This window comes from Podarcis erhardii, assembly GCF_964252035.2.
Source record: "Podarcis erhardii genome assembly, chromosome: 11".
In the NCBI taxonomy this organism is placed as follows: Eukaryota; Metazoa; Chordata; class Lepidosauria; order Squamata; family Lacertidae; genus Podarcis; species Podarcis erhardii.
Window position 1 is genome coordinate 55,843,299 of NC_138501.1, and position 25,193 is coordinate 55,868,491.

General features: G+C 47.7%; 1 long non-coding RNA gene and 1 pseudogene across 3 annotated transcripts; one reads left to right on the top strand and one right to left on the bottom strand.

Moving 5' to 3' along the window:
* Positions 1 to 89: 89 nt before the first annotated feature.
* Positions 90 to 7,051, top strand: LOC309352868 (tubulin polyglutamylase complex subunit 2-like; annotated as a pseudogene). The gene is made up of 4 exons (XR_014161557.1): positions 90 to 1,599; positions 2,816 to 2,927; positions 3,890 to 4,050; positions 6,143 to 7,051. The product of XR_014161557.1 is annotated as a tubulin polyglutamylase complex subunit 2-like (transcript).
* A 1,826-nt stretch (positions 7,052 to 8,877) lies between these two features.
* On the bottom strand, positions 8,878 to 13,656 carry LOC309352870. 2 transcript variants are annotated; one of them, XR_014161425.1, is made up of 3 exons: positions 11,630 to 13,656; positions 11,170 to 11,310; positions 8,878 to 10,703 (listed from the first exon to the last, which is right to left on the bottom strand). It is a non-coding gene; the product is annotated as an uncharacterized lncRNA (long non-coding RNA). The 2 variants fall into 2 exon arrangements; XR_014161426.1 differs by having other exon boundaries at positions 8,878 to 10,642; positions 10,917 to 11,310.
* Positions 13,657 to 25,193: the final 11,537 nt, after the last annotated feature.

The window sequence follows — 25,193 nt, forward strand, 5'->3', positions numbered from 1 at the left end:
TAAAAGACATCTGAAGGCAGCCCTGTTTCAGGAAGTTTTTAATATTTAATGTATTGTTTTTAACACTTAATTGGGAGTCGCCCAGAGTGGCTGGGGAAACTCAGCCAAATGGGCAGGGTATAAATAATAAATTATTATTATTATAAACAGACCCAGAGCCTATGTGTCCCTCCCTCCTTAGCACCAGAAGGAGGTGTCCCACTCTGTGTAGAGCTCGAAATGGAGGCTCAGCCCTCCAGGGTCCCAGAGGGAACGTTAGCCGGTTCTTGGAAACCTGGGATCACAGTTCTCCAAAAGGCGGCCACCCTGCACTAGTTCCCTCGGTCGGTTAGAGCGTGGTGCTGATAATAGCAAGGTTGCAGGTTTGATCCTCATAAAAAGGGCCACCTTCATTTTCCTGCATTTCAGGGGGCTGGGCTAGATGACCCTTAGGATTCCTTCCAGCTCTGTAGTTCTAGGATTCTAACATCTTCAAGGCTCGGGGGGGGGGGCGGCATATCTTGCATCTCCAGCTTAAAAGAGCTGGATGAGCAGCTTCCAGTAACTCCGTATGGTCATATTCTGGGTGCACGTAACTCTTCCTGCACCAGCTGCCCAAAGGTCGTGGCATTGTGTTCCTTCTGGCCCTACCCTGGGAGTAGATCAAACAGTGAATAATTTCATTACACGCACTGACTTCCTGACAAATTACATCCGGGCTTTTGAGTTTCATTTGCCTGCCTAGCCAACTCCCTATTGACCCTTCCTTACTCAGAGGTATCAGAGAAGGTGAGACAGAGTTTTGTTGGCCTGCTTTTATATTCTGTTTTTACTGAAAAAAGAAAGAAATACTTTCATGGATAATTTTATCAGCTTAACCCAGCTGACAGTGAGTCCAACTTGGGTTCTCTGCTCTCATGAATTATTACTTTTTTGTCAGACCCAGGAAGGATTCCCATTTGTGTGGAAACATGTTCTCAATATTGGCCTTTAGAAGTAGAAGTTAGTGTCATGTCAAGAAACATATGCCTCTTGAAGGTAGATGAATTTTCTATGACTAATTTCCTTCATGTTTCATCTACAAGCAGTTCTTTTTTTCAGGCAGATGATTCCATAGAATTGTTGCCACTCACTCCTTGGGTGCTGGCTGGGTCCTTCACATCCAGAGAAAAGCTGGGGCTATGCCAAAGCAGCCACCCCACATTGATATGTAGTGAATTACATACTATAGGATGTTCCAGCCCCAAATGACAGAAGGGAACTTGCTCTAAATGCCTTGTGAAGAGTCTAGGAACAAGGCAGCAAAAATTATGCTTGGCCTCCTCTCTGGTCCTCTCCCTGGTCTTTGGTTCTGTGTTGTGATTGTTCCCTCTTCTAGCCACTGAAACATGGTTTGGAATAAGACTTGTGAACTTCATGATTGTCAAAGAAATGGGAGGGAGGAGCATAAGCTAATTGCACATGGAATTATAAAACTATTAAGTGGCTGCTGCTTGATTCTCTTTTTCTCCTGCCCCCGCCTCTCCTTGCAGAAGAATGCCTGCCTCTTGCCCGAGGATTTAAAGCATTTCTACCTGATGACGGATGGCTTCCATATGACTTGGAGTGTGAAGTTTGCCGGTAAGAATAAACCTTCCACACTTGGGACCAGTTTAGTCTCAAGGTTGCCTTCCCCACTCAGCCACTTTGATCTGCGGAACCGACACCGTTACAAACACCCCATAATACTCATTCTGTATATGTAATAAATCACTATCTTAGTGCAGCAGTGCCCACACTTTAGAACTCCCTGCTTCTTGACAACAGGCAGGTGCCTTCACTGTACTCTTTTCAGAGCCTGCTAAAAACATTATGGTTCAGGCAAGCCTATCCAGTCACAAAAAAGGATGGCATGTATTTTAATCCGGTTTTTAGCTTACCGGTTTTAATGAATGGAGAGGATGTCATTAGTTTGTTGTGTTTTTGTTCCTGTTTTTACTGGGTATTTTGTGTTTGTACCTTGTGTTTTTGTGCTGTGAACCATGCTATGATCTTCAGATGATGGGCAGTATACAAATAAATAAATAACTTTTGAATGTTTTTAAATAGCTGTTTTTAACTTTTTAAAAATAATTTTATCGATATCCGCTCTGAGAGTTTTTCTCACAGTCAAACAGTATATAAATGCTATGAAACACACACGAAATAAATACATTATTCTCCGATCAACAATTGCATCCACACACCCATTTCCATTGCTTAAGTTCTGTTCTGTCTTTAATTTGGGAAGTGGGGCAATGAAACGGGAGCTGTTCAGCAGCAGAAAGATTCCTATTTCAGCAGCAGTACTCGTGCTGCCAATCCCATCTTTGCTGCTGTGACAGATAGGCGCTTGCTTTTTGCAAAAAGCAAGCAAGCAAGCTGAGATTCTTCCCCAGAGGGCACCATGTTCTGTGAGCCTTCTGTGCTCCTACAGAATTGTGGCATCCATGCCAGCAACCTAGTAATGGCTGCCTTTCTTCCAGACAACCCGATGCCCCTTGGCTCTGTGACCATCAACAGCGTCTCCTAGCTAAACCGAGTCATAGCGTCGCCCGTCTATGCCTTGCCCAATCCCCCCATGCTGGCTGACTTGGAGGACACCGACAATGAAGGAGGTACTGCCCCACCTCACCCCTTTGTCCATGGGCGACCTTGGTCCTCCTCTCTGCCCTACCTGCTACCCCACCAAGTGTACCTTATACACAAGCCCCACTGATGCCTAGCTTCTCAAGCTCTACCTGGCTTGAGTTTTCCTTGCCCTGCACCCGACAAGAATGCCTGCCTGCCTCGCTCAGCCTTTTCTTTCTCCCCAAAGGTAACGGGGGTCAGCCGGAGAAACCTCACTTGGACTCACGGAGCTTGGTGTTTGAACTGGACCCATGCAGAGGGAATGGGAAGGTCTGCCTTGTATACAAGAACACAGCCAGGTATGCTGTGTGATACCAGCAGTCCAAGAGCTGTCTCCACTAATCGACCCCATCTGCAAACCCGTTAGCTTTTGTCTTTGTGGGAGATGTTTTGGACTACTGTTCCTAGCACCATACAGTTGTGCTGGCTGAGAGTGATGGGCTTTGTAGTCCAGAACATCTAGAGGCAACCAGGTTGACAAAGGCTGTCATCTATGATGGCCTGTGATGAAGTTTTCTTGAAGCAAGCTATGCTTTGTTGTTGTTGTTGTTGTTAATATTATTATTAAAACTTGTATACCGCCCTTCATCCACAGATCTCAGGGCGGTTCACCACATAAAATTACTATACAGTGGTACCTCGGGTTACATACGCTTCAGGTTACATACGCTTCAGGTTACAGACGCCGCTAATCCAGAAATAATGCTTCAGGTTAAGAACTTTGCTTCAGAATGAGAACAGAAATCGTGCTCCGGCGGTGCGGTGGCAGCAGGAGGCCCCATTAGCTAAAGTGGTGCTTCAGGTTAAGAACGGACCTCCGGAAAGAATAAAGTACTTAACCCGAGGTACCACTGTATCTATATATATATGCATAATAAAAACGAGAAGAAAAGCAAACATCCCCCTCACCCAGCACATTTAGAAAGACATCAGAGATCAATCAGCCAAAGGCTTGGTTGAAGAGGAACGTTTTCACCTGGCGCCTAAAGATAGGTAGCGAAAGTGCCAGGTGAGCCTTCCTGGAGAGGGCCTTTCACAAACAGGGAGCCACTGCAGAAAAGGCCTGTTCTCGTGTGGCTACCCTCCGGACCTCTTGTGGAGGAGGCACCTGAAGAAGGGCCTCAGAGGATCAATTTCCCTTGGAAATGCCTTTATCCTTTGTAGAAAGCACCGAGGCCCAGTTCGTCATCCCTAGGCCCCCTTGAAAGGTGGGGTGGACCATTCTTCTCATCCTGTGGCCTAATAGTCTCCTCACTTCTAGGTCTCACCCCGTGTTCTGAGATCTGGCTTCTAGACTGAGCTCTCTACTGGCAGTTCCTCACCAAAACCGTCACCGCTTACTACCTGCTCCTGATCACCCACCTGGGACTGCCACCTTGGCAGTATGCCTTCACCAGCTATGGCATCAGCCCCCAGGCAAAGGTGAGAGAACGACAAACGGCCCGTCCCTTTTTCTAGGGTCTGTCGCTCCTCCCCATTCTGCCTTCACAAAAGCCCTGCGAAGGAGGTTGGGCTGTGAGTGAGTGATTGGACCAAGGTCACCCAGTGAGCTTCATGGCCAAATGGGAATTTGAACCCCAGCATCCCAGGCCCTAGACCGACATTCTAATCAAGTGTGTCTCAAACTTGGGTCCCCAGCTGTTGTCTGGACTCAATTTTGAGAAACACTGTAGGTGTGGAGGACTCCCTGGTCCTGAATGGGCTAACTGTGCCCCTGAAGGACCAGGTGCACAGCCTGGGAGCCATTTTGGACTTACAGCTGTCCATGGAGGTGCAGGGCAATTCTGTGTCCAGGGCGGCTGTCTACCAGCTCCTTCTGGTACGCAGGATGAGACCCTTCCTTCCCGCAGACTGTCTCACCAAAGTGGTGCATGCTCTGGTTATCTCCCGCTTGGACTACTGCCATGCGCTCTACGTGGGGCTACCTTTGAAGGTGACCCGGAAACTACAACTAATCCAGAACGCGGTAGCTAGACTGGGGACTAGGAGCGGCCGCCAAGACCATATAACACCGGTCTTGAAAGACCTACATTGGCTCCCAGTACGTTTCCAAGCACAATTCAAAGTGTTGGTGCTGACCTTGAAAGCCCTAAACGGCCTCGGTCCAGTATACCTGAAGGAGCGTCTCCACCACCATTGTTCTGCCCGGACACTGAGGTCCAGCGCTGAGGGCCTTCTGGCGGTTCCCTTGCTCTGAGAAGCCAAGTTACAGGGAACCAGGCGGAGGACCTTCTCGGTGGTGGTGCCCGCCCTGTGGAATGCCCTCCCATCAGATGTCAAAGAGAAAAACAACTACCACACTTTTAGAAGACATCAGAAGGCAGCCCTGTTTAGGGAAGCTTTTAATGTTTAATAGGTTATTGTATTTTAATATTCCGTTGGAAGCCGCCCAGAGTGGCTGAGAAAACCCAGCCAGATGGACGGGGTATAAATAATAAATTATTATTATTATTATAAAATATTATACCACTATACCACACCACCTCTACACTGACTGGCTGCTGCTCTCCAGGGCTTCAGGTGGCATGGTGGGGATCTCTCCCAGCCCTCCTTGGAGATACCAGTGGGGATTTGCATGCAACATAAATACTCTTGCTTCTGAACTCATCCTTTTGACCCAGGGCTGAAGTTCTTCCATTCCCTTGCTCTGTTCTGCATCACTTACACTTTCCCAGAGAGGCATTTGGACACTTACTCTGGGATTTGGGGGGCAGCAGCTGTTCCCAGCCCCACTTGGAGACCCCCAGGGATTGAACTCTGCATCCAACGCAGACATTCTGACACTGAAGCACGATTCTTCCCTCAAATACACCATGCAACATGAGCTTAGGATATTACCATGCTGTGGTGTGATATCTCTTCTGCAGCTCTGTGCCAAGAAAGCCTCGCAAAGGGTAGTAGTAATATTAATAATAATAATTAATTTAGCAGGTCATCCAGGGATTGAATTAGAGATCTGCTCTATCCCAAGCAGACCCCCTTCTGTCCCTGAGCCCATCTAGTGGGATTCCTGTCTGAGGCCTCCGGTCCCACAGCCGGCAGATAATAAGCCAGGAGCCAGGCCTGGAGACACCCCCACCTTCCTTCTCTGCTATGTGCAGCATTATTTTTATTGCCATTTTTGATAGTTATCAGATGGACGATTTGACAGACAGGGCTAGGAGCCTAAAGTCCTCTGCGTCAGGGCGACCTTTGCATTCCAGAGCCATGCCTGTTTGGGATCCTCTGAGTTCCCTGGTTTACCTTTCTTTTACCTGCCCTGCATCTCCCAACAAGAGACTCCCTCCACTTCCTCTGTGCCATGCCCAACTTCGTGAACTTCTATCGTGCTACCTCTTTCTTACCTTTTCTCCTGACCAAAAAGTCCTAACCTCAGCCACCTTCCTTCATAGGGGATTCGCTCCACCCCCTTTATAATTTTGGTTGCCCTTTTCTGATCTTTTTCCAACACGCCTGTCCTGCAGAGAGTGCCCTTTGCTGCTCCTCACTTTCCCTTTCCCTTTTCCTTTTCCAGCAAAGGTTCAACATGTACAAGCCCATCCACTGTCAACACCAAGCAGCTCTCTGAGGAGGCCGATTCCTTCATGAACAAGCTGGACCCAAACAAGGTCTTCCTGACATTGCACAGAAACCAGAAACCTTAAAGTCATGTGGGTCTCCCTTGCTGATTCCAGTATCCTTCTGGTCAAGACCAGACCTGGAGGCAGGGATAGTCTTCAAACAACGACTAAACCTGCCTCCTCAGTAATGACATGGTCTGGACTTAGCGTAACTCCTGCTGCCTGTGATCACTGAGATCAGATGTCCCAGGACACACAACACACACACACACACCGTGGAACATGCCCCAGCCATTCTCTTGGCTGGGGCCCACACTCAGGCAGCCCTGACCCTCTCCCCTTAAGAACAGAACTATACAAAACTATACCTATCCACAACCCAACACCCGCCCACCCCCAACAGAGAAAGAAACACACAAACAAAAGAACATACCAAAAAAGCACAATTTAAAACGCCACAGATAAAATATAATTTAAAAACTATTTAAAAGAAGAGCCCTCTCTGCCAAGTAGCAGCCGCAGTCCTTGTGAAGCCTGTCAGCCCCCCACCCCCAGCCAGGTGGAGAGAGGCAGGGGAGGGCCCTCAGGCTCCCGGCAGGCAGTCCTGGGTGGCAGCGGTAGCAGCAGCAGCAGTCCTTCCTAGGCCTGTCAGCCCCCCCCCCCCAAGCCAGGTGGAAGAGTGGACAAGATTCCATAGGCTTTCATTGTCAGCAATTCTATTGTTTGTCTCTGAAGGCACTTTGGAATTCTACCACACAAACCTAAAAAGAGGGTTGGGGGAGAAAAACAGTTCTTTTAAATAACTATATTTTGAATGTTGTAGATAAAAAGTGGTATATAAGCACTTGTAATTAATTCATAAATTGAGGGTGAAAGAAATTCATTTCACAAAGACATAGTAGGGACCAAAGCTGATCCGCAACCTAAAGGTATTAGCATTTGATGCAGCTCACAGCAGGGAAATGTCAGGTATCCGAGGGTTAGACTCTTAACCTGAGCAATTGTATTTTACATGTCTGGGGGGCATTGTTTTGTTAAATATCAGCCGAAAAATCTCACACAGCCTTTGGATTCAGCAAAACCCAGTGGAGGCCGCAGGGAAACTGGGAGGCCACACCTGCACACACCTGGCCGGTTGTCCCAGGCCAGGTGAGCAAGAGGTCTCCTTTCTACTGACATCATTTCACCCCTGATATTGCCATAAATAATGTGACCTCATTTCTCAAGGGGCTTGGGGGCCACTAGCAACGCTAGTGTATTTTAATTAATTGGTGTCTGTTTTTATGCATATTGTGTTGTTTTTATGATGTTAGCCGCTCTGAGCCCGGCCTCAGCTGGGGAGGGTGGGATACAAATAAAAATTTATTATTATTATTAAAAGGGAACACAAATAGATAGATAGATAGATAGATAGATAGATTCTTTATTGTCATTACACAAGTGCAACATTGCACAAGTGCAACGAAATTGGATGCCATCCCTTAAAAACAACAAAAGCAAAACAACAACAACAACCAAACAAACCACATTCCAGCCACACCCACACCCACACCCATCAAACTCCCAGGTCACACTATCGAGTTACAGCATTGAAGAAGGCCACAGCTCTTGGGTAGAAACTATTTTTCAGTCTGTTTGTCCTTGACTTGATGTTTCTGTATCTCCTGCCAGAAGGCAGTAGTACAAACAGACTGTATCCCGGGTGAGATACATCCTGCAGGATATTGTTTGCTTTCCTAAGACAACGGGAACCGTACAGTTCTTCCAAAGATGGGAGGGGATGACCAATAATCCTTTGGGCTGTGGTTATGACCTTCTGGAGCACCTTCCTCTTCCTAGCTGTACAACTGGAGAACCAGGCACAAATACAGTATGTAAGAACGCTCTCTATGAAACCTCTATGAAAATGCCAAATTAAAACTAAATATATCACACTGACTTTGGGGGGGGGGGAGAAAACACACACACACTCTCGGAAGGTCGCTGTGTACCAGCGTTTCTAAGGGCCCCCAAGCCCCTGGAGACATGAGGTCACAGCACTATGACAACATGGTGAAATGATGTCAGTGGAAAGGATTTAACTGAGTCTCAATGTAACTGTTTAAATGACTTGTCCAAAGATACTAATATCATTATAAAACCAGCTGAAAAGGGTGGGGCCATTGTAATTATGAATAGACAAGATTATCTAGATGAGGCCAAGGCCAACTTTCAGACTCTCTGTTTTCCCTGAAAACCGCAAAAGACCCTACAGGCTCAAGAGCCACACTTCTCCAAACAGCACTCCAACATGCAGACACAATGGACTTCCTAAACAAACACATTTCCATTCCTCATTCCACCTTATCCCCACATCCCGGTTTTCTATTGTCTGCTTAAAATACATAAGATTATTGGCGCTCCCCCCCGGGCAGACCCAGAGTTTCGGGCTCAGGGTCTATCTTGGAGCCCGTTGCTAAATACTTAGACTCGTTCTTACCAAAATATGCTAAAGACACCCAACAGGTTGAACAACTGCAAATACCTGAAGCCACTATTTTTGCTTCTTTGGGGGTGGCTTCACTGTATACTAATATTCCTCTGGAAGAAAGATGCCATCTTATTCAACAATTGTGGGAATCCAGGCAGGATCCGCATCCGCCCTTTAGAGTTTTTTCTAGATTTATTAGATACAGGTTTTTTGGGGAAATACTTTTTTTTAATCACTTTTATTTTCAATCTCAAGGTGTAGTCATGGGCTCTCCTATAGCCCCTTTTGTGGCGAACATCTTTATGATTTCATTTGGAAAAACGCACATATTGAATAACAATCCATATTCTGAGTCTCTGCTGCATTATTGCAGGTATATAGATGATCTGTTGGTTTTTTTGATCAGCAACGAACATGACTTTTTACAGTTTGTCCCCTGAATTAACTCCATAAAACCCTCCCTCTCCTTTTCAGGACAACATGGCACCAACCTTTGTACATTTTTAGATGTGGAAGTGGTGAAACATGACGGGTACTTAGGTGTTAAACCCTTTCATAAACCCACTGACTGTAACTCCTTACTTCACTACTCTTCTTTTCATCCTAAGCATCTTAAGGACAATTTACCATATGGGCAATTTTTGAGGATCAAGAGGAATTCCTCACTGAATAGTGATTTTTGCACTGTGGCTGAAACACTTTCTAATTCCCTGTCAGCTAGGGGGTACCCGGAGCGTGTCATTTCTCAGGCAAGAAGCAGGCCTCTGGCTGAGGAACACCCTTCACTATTTCTCCCCATTCATCGTACTCAGTCCAGGAACGAATTACAGGCTCCTGAGAATTTTCTACTCATTCCAATAGGATTATCAGGATCCTCAGGAAACACTGACATTCACTGTGGAACATTCAAGGCTGTGCTGATTTTCCTCTCATTGGAATTAAAAAAAAAACTTTCTCTGTCAAAGATTTTTTAGTTCATACTGATCTGATATCGGTTCCCACACCCACCAGTTCCTTGGTGGTGGGTCATTATAGATGAGGCACATATTTGTCTTGCACTCTCACATTACAGGCAAAAGAAATTTATGGTGCCAACTCGGGCTTTAGATTCACCCTTCACAATCTGAGCACTTGCCAAACCAGAGATGGAGTGTCTCTAATACGATGTCCCTCTAACTTGTTTCATATTGGTTCCACTGTACGCTCTGTCAGCGCCCGTGTTGGGGAGCATCGCTCCCGTATTAGAAACAAAGTGATGGAGGCTCCCATGGTGGATCACTTTGTGAAGCACAATCCTGCTGACACAGACTTGCTTTATAGTTTTATGGGTCAGCCAGAAGAAACCTGGGATGAGGAAGGACTTTGTCAAACTGTTACATCAGCAAGAAGCCAGGTTGATTTCCCTTTTTTAAATCCTAACACCCCAAAGGTTTAAACACTGAACTAGACCTAAATTGTTTTGTGTAATTCCAGGTTTGGGTTTGCAGTTGTAAGTGTTGCCGTTATCTGTATTGCTGGTGTTGTGTATATTAGGTGCTGTATTTTTAAATCTGGGAGAACAATTGGCTGGACCTTGTTCCTCTGGACCTCTGCATGCATCTGTGGCCTCACAAGCACCGGCAGGAGTTGGGAAATTATTTGGCCAGCGGGGGCCTGGTTAACACTGGGTTGGTAACTAGACTGCTGGGCCTCTGGCTCATCCCACTGCTGCCCCTCCTACTCCATTGGATCAATTTTGTTCTTTTTTCCAAACTCTGGGAAGACTCCCGGCTCTGCCTTATTATTTTGGCATTGTTCGCATCTCTGGCCTCACCAGCACTGGCAGGATATTGCCAGCAGGGGGCTCCTCTTCATCCTGCTCCACTGGATAAATTTTGTTCTTTTTTCCAAACTCTGGGAAGACTACTGGCTCTGCCTTCTTATTTTGGGCCACTGTTCGCATTTCTGGCCTCCCCAATGCTGGCAGCATACTGCCTGCAGGGGCCTCATCCTCGTATGATGGGTAGATTTTATTTATTTTCTTTTTCTTCAGAAAAAAAGCCATCCTGCAAGAATGGACATCAGAAGAGCAGCTCAGCAAAAAGAACTCACCAAATAAGATACATTTAATACATAGTGTTGGTTTTGACCTTATCAGAAGTAGTTTCTAGTAAATGACTCTGCAATTGTTATTATACAGCCTTGAGTCTGGCCTGTTGCTGCACCAACCCTGGCAGGACTACGGGTTCTACTTTGTTATTTCGGGCCACTGCAGGGGCCTCATCCTCGTATGATGGGTAGATTTTGTTTTTTTTCCTTCAGGAAAAAAAGCCATCCTGCAAGAAAGGACATCAGAAGATCAACTCAGCAAAAAGAACTCACCAAATAAGCTACATTTTAATATGTTATGTCCCTAGTGTTGGTTTTGACCTTATCAAAAGTGGTTTATAGTAAATGACTCTGCAATTATTATTATACAGCCTCGTGTCTTGCCTGCTGCTGTACCGACCCTGGCAATATTACCGGCTCTACTTTGTCATTTCGGGCCACTGTTCGCATCTCTGGCCTCACCAGCACTGGCAGGATATTGCCAGCAGGGGCCTCCTCTTCATCCTGCTCCACTGGATAAATTTTGTTCTTTTTTCCAAACTCTGGGAAGACTACTGGCGCTGCCTTCTTATTTCGGGCCACTCTTCGCATCTCTGGCCTCACCAAGGCAGCATACTGCCTGCAGGGGCCTCATCCTCGTATGATGGGTAGATTTTGTTTTTTTTTCCTTCAGGAAAAAAAGCCATCCTGCAAGAAAGGACATCAGAAGATCAACTCAGCAAAAAGAACTCACCAAATAAGCTACATTTTAATATGTTATGTCCCTAGTGTTGGTTTTGACCTTATCAAAAGTGGTTTATAGTAAATGACTCTGCAATTGTTATTATACAGCCTCGCGTCTTGCCTGCTGCTGTACCGACCCTGGCAATATTACCGGCTCTACTTTGTCATTTCGGGCCACTGTTCGCATCTCTGGCCTCACCAGCACTGGCAGGATATTGCCAGCAGGGGCCTCCTCTTCATCCTGCTCCACTGGATAAATTTTGTTCTTTTTTCCAAACTCTGGGAAGACTACTGGCTCTGCCTTCTTATTTCGGGCCACTCTTCGCATCTCTGGCCTCACCAAGGCAGCATACTGCCTGCAGGGGCCTCATCCTCGTATGATGGGTAGATTTTGTTTTTTTTCCTTCAGGAAAAAAAGCCATCCTGCAAGAAAGGACATCAGAAGATCAACTCAGCAAAAAGAACTCACCAAATAAGCTACATTTTAATATGTTATGTCCCTAGTGTTGGTTTTGACCTTATCAAAAGTAGTTTATAGTAAATGACTCTGTCTTGAGTCTTGCTTGCTGCTGTACCAACCCTGGCAGTACTACCGGCTCTACTTTGTTATTTTGGGCCACTGTTTGCATCTCTGGCCTCACCAGCACTGGCAGGATTTGGCCAGCAGGGGGCTGGGCAACACTAGGCTGCTGGTCATCCCGCTGCCCCTTCTCCTTCTCTGGATGAATTTTTCTTTTTCTTTTTAAGAAAGAAAGCCATCCTGCAAGAAAGGAAATGGCCCACATAAGCAACTCAGCAAAAAGAACTCACCAAATAAGCTACATTTTAATATGTTATGTCCCTAGTGTTGGTTTTGACTTTATCAGAAGTAGTTTCTAGTAAACGACTCTGCAGTTGTTATTATACAGCCTATTAGGTTTGTGTGTTGTTTCAATTGGATCTAATGATCAGCCGTTACAGCAGTTTAAACCCAAATCTTCCTTCATTCCACCTAATTCCAACCCATCTATCACGCTGTTCCACCAATTGGTGCTCGTGATCTAGACAAACTTAAAAAGAGCCCCCCCCCCTTTGGTCTTTATCTCCATTAGAAGTAATTTCAATTAATATTTATAAAGATAATTATGAAAAAATCTGGAATGGAATAAAAAGGAATCCAGAAATATGGAGTAGGATGAATTATCATTATTAGGAAGAATTGTGGCATATCAAGATGAACATTATTTATGGCAGCATCAGGGGTGAAATGTCAGTAGAAAGGAGACCTCTTGCTCACCTGGCCTGGGACAATGGACCAGGTGTGTGCAGGTGTGGCTTCCCAGTTTCCCTGCGGCCTCCATTGGGTTTTGCTGAATCCAAAAGCTGCGCAAAATTTTTCAGCCAAGCAGGTCAAGGCAATATTATATTTATTAAAGTAAATTTATCAAATTTCTATGACACCCTTCATCTGAGGATCATATGCTTGTTTGGGAAATCTACAATTTAAAAGCAATTAAACACTGATAGAATTAAAACTGTGTGGTGTTGTTGTTGTTTAGTCATTTATTCATGTCTGACTCTTCATGACCCCATGGACCAGAGCATGCCAGGCACTCCTGTCTTCCACTGCATACAAATTAAAATATTTTACCATACAAATAATTTCAATAAAAACAGCACAGCACAGGCCCTTTCATTAAAAGCATTTTTTAAATATATTCATGTATACTTTGCTTACCATTGAATTGTCGAGTCAGAAGGGACCCTGAGGGTCACCCAGTCCAACCTCCTGCAGTGCAAACCCATGACCCTGAGATTACGAGTCACATGTTCTATAAACTGCACTGGAGTCTTGTTCAAAATTTTAGGCCTTTATAGTGCAATCCTATACACATCGACTCAGAAGTTCTTTAAAGTTCTGTGAGTTTATACCCAGGTAAATGGGTAGAGATCCCTGCAGCCTTACAGCAAAGGCTCCTCAGATTGTTGGAAAAAAAAAATTATTTTTATTGCAGAATATTTTGTACTTCTTTGTTTTTTCCACCTGAGGGATTGATTTAGGCAAAAAAGGCCTTGTGATCTTTGGATGGGCAACAGTTCTGTTGACCCTGTGTGAGTGGTGGAATCTAGACACATATAAAAAATGCTGTAAAAATGCTTTTTAAAAGAAGCTTTTTCAAGAATATATTGAATTTGCCATAAGCTCACCATTGCATAACACACTTTCCGGCACAGACTGCCATAGCATACAGGGGACCATGCAGTTAATTAAGGATAATATGAGAGTAATTATTCTTGTGACCCCCCCCCCCCCCGGGAGAGAGGGCGAACTTTGACTGGCAGATTGTCCGTTAACTGTCTCTCTGACCAAATGTGGGGGCCCTGAGTGCTTGGCACTGCATGAATTGGAAACTCCAATGTGGCCACCGTGAGCGGGAGTACTTATGTTTTTTAAGATAAAAAATTTGGACTGGAATCCTCTGGGCCGGTGATTGGCTGCTGGTGCTGGACCAGGGAAGGGAACCAGCTGCCCCAGAGTCTCTGTCCAGGCCGCTGCAGGCGATGGGGACGGCTTCACCAGTATTGGGAAGACATTTGAGCTTATTCTCCCTGGCCTCCACAGTTGCTGGAAATACTTTTGATGAACTTTTGTGTGTGGGTTTTTTGTGTGGGTTTTTTAATTAGGAATTTCAACATTACAATTTATTAAAAATACATCATCCTCCCTTCTCTCCCCCCCCATTTTCCCCCTCCCCCCCAAAAGAAATACCCACCCTCCCCTCAGCTCCTCTCTCTGCTTTTTCAGTACATGTTATTCTCTGCATATTATAAAGTTGTAATGATCCTTAATTTATCTATCTGTCTATTACCAATAAAAAGTTTGTGAATGTTTATTCCAAACCTGCCAAGGAGTCCGGTTCATTTTGTTGTTTATTTGGAGCCCCTTTGGACATTAGGCCACCAGAAGGGCAACTCAGCAAAAAGAAGTCACCCTGAGGTCTGGGTAAGTAACCAGCCTAACTCTATCCCAAGTCTTTTAATGTAACCAGGTCTGCCAGTGACTCGAGCATCACATCATAGTCGGACGTAGATGAACGATATTCCTGTTATTCTAAAGCAGCAATGCTGCAGCAAGCAAAGGCTCTAACAGCTCAGACAGCTGCTAGTGGCTGCAAAGCCAGACAGGATGTGTGTGACTGCTGCCATGGAAACAAAGGGGCAGTCCATCCTTATTGAGCACAGGATATGAGCTCAGTGTGTGTCATATGACCTGTACAGGATGTACATGTTACAGATAGGTAGCCGTGTTGGTCTGCCATAGTCAAAACAAAACAAATTCCTTCCAGTAGCACCTTAAAGACCAACTAAGTCAGTTCTTGGTATGAGCTATCGTGTGCATGCACACTTCTTCAGATACGTATCTGAAGAAGTGTGCATGCACACGAAAGCTCATACCAAGAACTGACTTAGTTGGTCTTTAAGGATGTACATGGGTGGAGTTTGGAGTTTCTCTCTGTTTGTTGAAGAGAGCAGACATCTTTACTGTATGACTGCTAAAGACAGGAATAAAAGCATGTAGTTACATTTCTGTCTGTGTCTGATTCCCCTCCCTGGGGATATGCTGGAGAGCAGGGAGGAGGAGAAGCAGTTGGTGTGTTTTTCTCACAGCCTGAGGAAAATCGCCGGAACGGACCTCGTGTGCATTCCTGCCGGGAGTCGCCGGAGGGAGGTCAAAGGAATTCAGCCGGTGCCTGCAGATAGGCACATACCTCTGACCGAGCCTGAATTCTAACAATTCCACTCTAGGTCCTTTACCCCAGAAACAGGGATTTGACAATGATAAAGGGGATTTTTGAGGGGGCAGACATCCCTGGCAAAGGAAGAGAGAATAATAGTCAACAACTCATCCGGCACCCCAGCATTGGAGGGAGAGCAGGTCTTCCAGCTGGGACGGGGCTTTGTGCCCAAGCTGCGCTATAAGGCCTTTCGCACCAGAGTAGATTTCCACAAGCTGGTGCGCCATATCAAGCTGCTGCTGTTGAGTCGTGTCCGCCTCTCTGCGACCCCCGGGACCAGAGCAGGCCAGGCCCGCCTGTCTTCCACTGCCTCCAGGGCCGGGCAAGATACAGCCACCCCCTAAAAAACCAGTCCTTCCACCTCCATCTGTTGGCCGCCATCCATCCTCCAACCGCCTCCAGAGACTCACACGGGCCTTTTGCAGGGTCACTTGGGGAAGGGGAGGCTCTGGAGGGAAGCGAGAGTTCGGGAACCGGAGCCTCCAGGGCCGGGCAAGGCACGTCTTCTTCCCCGGGACGGGAGACCCCCAAGTTCCCCCGACTTCCAGCCAAGGGAACCACAAGCAACACCTGGACTCAGCGGGCGGGGGGAGCGGGAGGCCCCGAGTTCGAGTCTCCGCTGCGCCGCGAGCCGCCAGGTCGAGCCCTCAGCCCAAGCCCGGCGAGGAGGGCGAGGGGCGAGAGGGAGGGAGAGAGAGGCGGCCTGGAGGGCAGGGCAGGGCAGGGCAGGGGGGCTAAAGGGCCCGGCGACGGAGGCGGCTCTCTGCCCAGGCTCAGGAGCCCCCTCGGCCTCGGGCCCTCCTGAGGTAAAGAGACCCCCCGCCCCCGCGCCCGCCCGCCATCTTGAAGCAACCGCCAAAGCCCAACGGCTCTCCGCCCAGCCACGCCCCCCGCCCGACTCTCGGCTCCCATTGGCTGACGGGGCGCGGGCTTCGCCCAGATACCGAGTCGGAGGAGCCGGCCAATGGGGAGGGCCCGGAACGGGTGGGGCGGGGAGAAAAGGAGGAGGAGGAGGAGGAGGAGGAGGAGGCCGCTCTCCCGTTGCCTTCTGGGAGTTGTAGTGCCGGATCTCCAGTCCCCCTTCTTGTTTGTTGAGTCGTGTCCGCCTCTTGGTGCCCCCCTGGACCAGAGCACGCCAGGCCCTCCTCTCTTCCACTGCCTCCCTCATGCTGGTAGCTTCGAGAACACTGTCCCACCATCTCGCCCTCTGCCGCCCCCTTCTTCTTGTGCCCTCCATCTTTCCCAGCATCAGGGTCTTTTCCAGGGAGTCTTCTCTTCTCATGAGGTGGAGCCTCAGCTTCAGGATCTGTCCTTCCAGTGAGCACTCAGGGCTGATTTCCTTCAGAATGGAGAGGTTGGATCTTCTTGCAGTCCATGGGACTCTCCAGAGTCTCCTCCAGCACCAGAATTCAAAAGCATCCATTCTTCAGAGATCAGCCTTCTTTATGGTCCAGTTCTCACTTCCATTCATCACTACTGGGAAAACCAGAGCTTGAACTATACGGACCTTTGTTGGCAAGGTGATGTCTCTGCTTTTTAAGATGCTGTCTCGGTTTGTCATTGCTTTTCTCCCAAGGAGCAGGCGTCTTTTAATTTCCTGACTGCATAGTGGAGGAGCCGGCCAATGGGGAGGACTCAGAAGAGGTGGGGAGAAAGGGAGGAGGAGAAGGAGCCAGCTCTCCCATTGCCTTCTGGGAGTCGTAGTGCCTGCTGTCCATTCCCCCCTACAGAACAGCCACCGAAAAGAAATGTATGAAAGGGAGAACTGTGTTTCCCAAAAGCCACCGCAGTGCAGATTCTGAGCTACGGTTTGCGAGAAGAGGCAAAAGACATTCACCTGGTCCTCTCCCTCTGGAGAAGCTCACCCTGGGGGTGACTGGCAACCTGAGTATAGTAGAGGTGGAGGTGGCATCCCTGGTTGGCATGGAAACGGCCAAGGGATGGAGTCACAAAGAGCCTTTCTTCCCTCTCTTGTTCATTGCATGCTGCTTCCCCCTCACAACAGCCCTGCGATGTAGGCCAGGCTGAGAGGCAGGGACTGCCAGCCCACCACCCTGATCTCTTCCTTTTTTATTCGCACAACAGCCCTGTGAGGGAGGCCAGGTTGACTGACTGCCTCACCTAAGGTCTCACCCAGTGAACTTCATGGCCAAGTGTGTTTTCTGATTGTTTGTTTGGTACCTTGCCCTCTCCTATTACGGGGACTCAGAGAAATAAGAGGGGCTGCAGATAACAACTATTATCTCTCATTCTACACATTTTTACTAATTTAGTTGGGGTCAGATACCATCTATGCATCATTTTCATGAAATTTTCTTTCACTGCCATGCATGCAGTAATCTTCATCCCCACATTCCATAACCTTGTCCATGCATCATATTGAATATTATGTCCAATTTCTATTGCCTATTTAGACATAACTTCCTTAATTTCTTCATCTTTTGTATGCCATTCTAAAAGTAAATCATAATTTTTTAATAAGATTTTGGTTTTATTTTCTAGCTTTGATTTAGAAATTTCAAAGCCATTCTTAATTTTATCTTTTTTGAAAATGTCATCAATCTGGTGATAGTGAAGCCAACCTGTTAATCTGTCCCCTATTTTATCATATGTTTTCATTTTTAACATCTGTCAGTTTTCTGTTAATAACTCTTTATATGTTAGCCAATTACCTTTCATATTTAATCTTTTCACAGAAATAGCTTCTGCTGGGGAGACCCACCAAGGAGTTTTACGTTCTAATATATCTTTATACCTCATCCAAAGTGGTTTTCTTATAGCATGGTTCTTGAAACTTCTGTGTACTTTAACTTTGTCATACTATAAGTATGCATGCCAACCATATCTATTTCCATAACCTTCTAAATCCAATTCTGTGTTTTCTAGTTTCATCCAGTCCCTTAGCCACGTCAAACAAGACGCTTCATAGTATAACTTGAGATCTGGCAGCGAGAATCCGCCTCTTTCTTATCTGTTAGAAGTTTATACTTAATTCTAGGTTTCTTCCCCTGCCAGATAAATCTTGTTGTTTAGTTGTGTCCGCCTCTTTGTGACCCCCTGGACCAGAGCACGCCAGGCACTCCTGTCTCCCACTGCCTCCCGCAGTTTGGTCAAACTCATGCTGGTACTTTCGAGAACACTGTCGAACCAGTACAGGGACTGGAAGCCATCATTTCTTAAAGGTAAAGGTAAAGGTACCCCTGACTGTTAGGTCCAGTCGCAGACGACTCTGGGGTTGTGCGCTCATCTTGCTCTATAGGCCAAGGAGCCGGCATTTGTCCGCAGATAGTTTTTCCAGGTCATGTGGCCAGCAGGACTAAGCTGCTTCTGGCAAACCAGAGCAGCGCACGGAAACGCCGTTTACCTTCCCGCCGGAGCGGTACCTATTTATCTACTTGCACTTTGACGTGCTTTCGAACTGCTAGGTTGGCAGGAGCAGGGACCAAGCAACGGGAGCTCAGTCCGTCGTGGGGATTCGAACCGCCGACCTTCTGATCGGCAAGCTCTAGGCTCTGTGGTTTATGCCCAAATGGATAGAATTGAATTTCTTGAAGGGGAAGCTCTTGGTGCAAGGGAAGAAGACCCTGTTGCAACTCTCCAACCAACGAGACCGCCCTCCTGCAAGCTCTGGCGGCGCAGCAGCTGCAAGAACATAAGGAGAGTCTGCTGGGTCCGGCCAGTCGCCCATCTAGTCCAGCCTCCTGTTCCCACAGTGGCCAACCAGTAGGAGTTGTGCCCAAGAGCAGCTTTCCAGCAACTGGGATTCAGAAGCTGGAGGCAGAGGAGAGCCATGCTGGCCAGGAGCCCTTGGGAGCCGTGGCAGAGCTCTCCTGCCTGGGCTGCTGCCCTGAGGAAGGGAGAGGCAGAGCGCAGGACCGGAGTCCAAAGGAAACTGGTGGGCAAACTCTGCAAAATAGCTTCCATTCCTTGAGGTCGAGGGAGGAGACCCTGCTTCAGAAACGCCAACCTTGAAACATGTTGTTATAAATATAGGACAAGATGCCCGACTCCTCCTTGGTGGTAGGAACAGGGAAGTGGCCAAAAATATCTGGGCTGAGAAGGAAGCAGATTGAAGAAGGAAGGAAATATTGCAACAGATGCAGCCCCAGATGCTCTGCAGGGAGATGGGGGCGCAAGTGGCTGGCTGGCTGCTTGGCAGCATCTTTGGCACTCAGCCCTGCGGGAGTCACACCAGGACCACCCAGGAGTTTCAGAAAAGGAAAGTTCTTTACCCCAGGTGGCAGGGATGTCTGCGAGGGGATAAGCTGTGGTGCTGCGGGTGGCGCTGTGCTCTAAACCACTGAGCCTCTTGGGCTTGCCAATCAGAAGGTCGGTGGTTTGAATCCCCGCGATGGAGTAAGCTCCTATTGCTCTGTCCCAGCTCCTGCCAACCTAGGAGTTCGAAAGCACGTCAAAGTGCAAGTAGATAAATAGGTACCGCTCTGGCGGGAAGGTAAATGGCATTTCCGTGTGCTCTGGTTTCCGTCATGGTGTCCTGTTGTGCCAGAAGTTGTTTAGTCCTGGTGGCCACATGACCTGGAAAGCTGTCTGCGAGATGAGCACTGCAACTCCAGAGTCGCCTTTGACTGGACTTAACCATCCAGGGGTCCTTTACCTTTTTTTTTTGAATCAGAGGGCCTCAGAAGAGCCTGTGGGATGAAGCCAATGGCTCATTGAGTCCAGCATCCTGTTCTCACAGGGGCCAGAAGGCTGGACTAGATGGAGCACTGGCCGGATCCAGCAGGTGGTTCTTATCTTCTTACCCTACAAGTTCAGAGGCTGTGGGTCCTGTCCAGGCTGTCAGTGCCATGACTGTGCACATTCTGCCCTTGGAAACATGCTGGGCACCAAGACTGGCATCCTTTGGGCTGGGTCTAAGAGGCCTTTGTGGGCATTGACAGAAGAGGAGCAGCTCCAGGCAGATTCAGTGCTCACATGTGTTCTGTGTGGTTTTAGGAAGAGAGAAAGTGAGGCTACGGACAGTGTGTTGCCTGCACTGACTGGCAGCAGCTCTCCAGGCAGAGCTCTCTCCCAGCTCTTATAAGAAAAAACTGCTCCTTTTCCCTTATGGGGTACCCAAGAGCCCATATAGAGTCCTTAAGTGGGTTCCCTATCAGTAGGAGAAAATAACAGAGGCCAACCAGAGTATATTGAGAAGCAAAGCGGCTAGTAAGCCTGATCTTTATATTAAAGGAAATAAACTATTGCAACAGGTAGCTGCTGAATTGCAACTTATCACCAAACTTAAAACTATGGAGAGACCTGGTTTGAACAAAGACATTGGATTCTTATCTCATTATACATGACAAAGCCATTTTTCATCTTCTCACCCCTTGCTTTTTCCTGTTAGACCTATTGCAGTCGTTAAGAGTCGTCAACAGGCTCATCGCAGCTATCTGCCAATCACCCATTCCCACCACCCTTCTGAGTAATACCCCTCCCCACCTTCTCACTATATAGAAAGGTCCAGTGACTTCTGTTTCAGTGTATCTGAAGAAGTGTGCATGCACACGAAAGCTCATACCTAGAACTAACTCAGTTGGTCTTTAAGGTGCTACTGGAAGGAATTTTTTTATTTTGTTTTGACCATGGCAGACCAACATGGCTACCTATCTGTTATTGCAACAGGCTCCCCACTCACCACATGCAGGAGGGAGAACCCTGAAAAATGGAGCACAAGCCCTTATATAGACTTTTGAGATTTCCCACCCTGTAGCTCAAGACCACTCCAAAAACATCTTACATACGGTACATCATAGAAGGAGGAATTTCATGGAGAAAAAGATAGAGGGAGTGAAAGTGAAGAAGAGAAAGAAATCTCATATATTAATATACAGATGTGTCTAAGCTTATTATCCTAATACAGATATATTTATTGATAACTGTCAGGGTACTGCCATCGAAAGGGGGGAAGGGGAATCTCCAACGTTGCTCAGCAGTAGCACTTTGTCCGGGACTGGGGAGAGTGACACTTCCGGGGAAACGGAGGGGCGAAGTGGAGCAAAAGCTCTCAGAGGTTACTGTGAGCCTTGGCCCCACTTCCAGCCAGGCTGACAGGGAAACAGACATGCAGCTTCCATCACCCAGTTTTCGCAAGGGGGTCAAATGTAAAGATAGGAGGCGGAGACCTGGGGTGTTTAAGTTCTTATGCTGGGGAGGGGGGAGGGCCAGAAGAACCCACTCCCGGAATCTGCAAGTGACTGAGACAGACATGAACTTTGGGTTCCTGCACTGTACATAGTTGTGCACTTAATAAAACCTGTAAAAGGCAAGTCAGAGTCCTGGCTGTTTATGAAAATGCCTCTCATGATCCTGGAATTGTACAGTTGGAAAAGATGGGCCTCCTCCTATCTCCTGTGAAGAAGTGTGACCCGCAATCTAGTGTTGTGTTTTTTATTTTGTAATTGTATGTCGTGAACCGCCCTGAGATCGGCAAGTACCTGTATATCGCCATGTCCGATATTATGAAACTGTTATCATGATGTGGACTTCAAACCAATTTGGGATGCTGTATCAATACATCAATATCAATACAGTGGTACCTCGGGTTACATACGCTTCAGGTTACAGACTCCGCTAACCCAGAAATAGTGCTTCAGGTTAAGAACTTTGTTTCAGGATGAGAACAGAAATTGTGCAGCAGCGGCACGGTAGCAGTGGGAGGCCCCATTAGCTAAAGTGGTACCTCAGGTTAAATACAGTTTCAGGTTAAGAACGGACCTCCAGAACGAATTAAGTACTGAACCCAAGGTACCACTGTATAGGGAGGTGTACAAATTTAATAAATCACCACCAGCATCGTCGTCGTCATCATTTCTCCTGCCTCTTCCTGGCCTGACTGGCGTCTGGCCTGAGCTCAAGATGATGCCGCCTGCTCAGTGCTGCAGAGCCCAGTGCCCCCCTTGCCCCCCTCCTTTGCCTGCTAAGGAGATGAAAATGTCAGGGGAGAGATTCTGTGCCCAGACCCTGCTTGGGTCTAAATGAACCTTGGCTGGAAGAAGCACTAGCAGGGTGAAGATTAAACTGACCATCGATCCATTTACCCACCCCCACCCCCACCCTGCAGCCAGGACCCCAGGCTTGCTGAGTCAGCGCATGGGCCCAGCTGCGCATGACGCCTCTGATATTTCCAGGCCCAGAAAGGTCATGGAGGCTGCCTTGGTGGAGAAGGAAGGCTGCGTGCGGAGAGCCTGGAGGAGTCTGTCTGCAGTGGGCTGGTGCAGAGGGCGAGGAGAGGCAGCCCTTTGGGAAGTGGTGCTGAGGCGCAAGCGAAGCTGCCATGCGCATGCCCTCCAACATTTCTCCTGGGGAAATAGGGATGTCCCATTCCATCCTGATAGTTCGACTATACCCCACACATCTGACTGGGTTGCCCCAGCCACTCTGGGCAGCTTCCAATATATATAAAAATATATTTATACATTTTTTAAAGTCCCTATACAGGATCACCTTCAGATGGCTCGGGGGTCAGAGAACTCCATCCCCTCCAACATTTCTCCAATGAAAATAGGGACATCCTAAGGGAAAGTGGGACATTCTGGGATCAAATCAGAAACTGGGACAGCTTCTCTAAGTCAGGGACATCCCTGGAAAACAGGGACCCTTGGAGGGTCTGCATGGGTGGCGTAGAGATGGACCTCTCTGCCCTGGGAGTCCCAGATCCGGCTCACATCATCCGCTGCTCACAATGGGAGTCTCATCACACCCTCCAGGGCCACTTGCTGGAACAGCCAGAACAGGGAAATGGTTCCAGGACTGATCCCAGAGTTGTTTCTTAAAAGCTTTTGTTGTGATTACGAAACACAAGATGATAAAATCAGCTCTTGAAATGGGCACTACAGAGCAGAGGAGTCATTGTTCCCTTGTGAGATCAAGTGCCCAGGTACTCTTCTGGGCTAACAGGTGCAGAGCTCACCTTGCCAGAAGGATCCCAGTGAGGAACTGGCACCTGGGGACACAAAACTCAGCCTGGGGAGGGGGGGGGGACACACAGATGGGAAATGGGGAGCAAATGCTCCAAACCTCCGTTGTGAGGAGTTTCTCTGGCCTATTTACCTTGGTGAGCAGTTGCTCTCCCCCACAAGTGCAACTGCTGGACTCCAGAGTGCCCACTTTCCAGAGAGAATTTGACCACCCTTTTCCAAGTAGGCGGGATGCGGGTGGCGCTGTGGGTTAAACCACAGAGCCTAGAACTTGCCGATCAGAAGGTCGGCGGTTCGAATCCCCGTGACGGGGTGAGCTCCCGTTGCTCGGTCCCTGCTCCTGCCAACCTAGCAGTTCGAAAGCACGTCCAAGTGCAAGTAGATAAATAGGTACCGCTCCGGCGAGAAGGTCAACGGCGTTTCTGTGCGCTGCTCTGGTTCACCAGAAGTGGCTTAGTCATGCTGGCCACACGACCCGGAAGCTGTACGCCGGCTCCCTCGGCCAGTAAAGCAAGATGAGCGCCGCAACCCCAGAGTTGTCTGCGACTGGACCTAATGGTCAGGGGTCCCTTGACCTTTACCCTTTCCAAGTAGGCAGCCTTGCCAATTGTGTGCAGTAGCTAAAAACTTTGCCATGTTGTCTTTGTACCACAGGATTGGGGTTAGAGCCAGGTGAAGCAGCCTCCTGAACCCCGTGTCTGACATTGTGTGTGGTTTGCACCCGAGAACGAGACGCAGGGCATGAGGCCTCTGACTGGGACGTGGGCAGAGCGCTCCTCGCTGGGTGCAGAGCACCCATCCCCAAGCCCAGGCTGAAGCCATTTTACAGTGCCTGAGAAGACCTTTCTCTTGGGCCGTGAGGACAATTGCCTCTGTCAGGCGAAATGGCCGAGTGTCAGCAGCGGGTGAAGGGCAGCCGTAAATCTCCCACAGGCAGCCCTGTCCCAGCGCTTGCGGCTTAATGGGGTGGAACAGGCAGGCCTTGGCTTGGAAGGAGCCTCGGGGGGGGGGCTGGCATTGCCAAGGGAGAGGCTGCAGCAAAGGGGGCATGGGCCTCCACATGGCTCCGGCATTGCGTGGCCTTTCTAGGAATGTATTTTCCAGGCTGGAAGAGAGACACCTATCTACATTAGGGAATGTGTATGTATATTTATGTGCATAGGCACCAATTGTTCAAAATTGGGAAAGGAGTACGGCAAGGCTGTATATTGTCTCCCTGCTTATTTAACTTATATGCAGAATTCATCATGCGAAAGGCTGGGCTGGATGAATCCCAAGCCGGAATTAAGATCACCGGAAGAAATATCAACAACCTCAGATATGCAGATGACACAACCTTGATGGCAGAAAGTGAGGAGGAATTAAAGAACCTTTTAATGAGGGTGAAAGAGGAGAGCGCAAAATATGGTCTGAAGCTCAACATCAAAAAAACGAAGATCATGGCCACTGGGCCCATCACCTCCTGGCAAATAGAAGGGGAAGAAATGGAGGCAGTGAGAGATTTTACTTTCTTGGGCTCCATGATCACTGCAGATGGTGACAGCAGTCAGGAAATTACTTTGGCCACCACAATGGGATTGACGCAATATACTCAGAACAAAAGGCCAAATTGATAGTTAACAATGTGGTTACAGAAGAGTTCAAAATTGAAAAAGGAACACGACAAGGCTGCCCGATTTCCCCTCTGTTATTTATTTCGGTTCTGGAGGTACTCTTGAATATGATCAGAGGGGACCGGTTGGTGGAAGGGATTCAGGTCGGAGCGAAACAATATAAACTTAAAGCTTTTGCAGATGACCTAGTTTTGACTTTGCAGAAGCCAGAATCTAGTACAAAAAGAGTATTGCAACTGATACAAGACTTTGGTCGGGTGGCGGGATTTAAACTAAATAAACAGAAAACTAAGGTATTGGGGAAAAAATTGACAGATACAGTCAGAACGGTTTCAGAGAGAAACAGAACTAACTGTGGTTAAAAAAGTAAAGTACCTAGGGGTAAATATAACAGCAAAAAATCTGAGTCTATT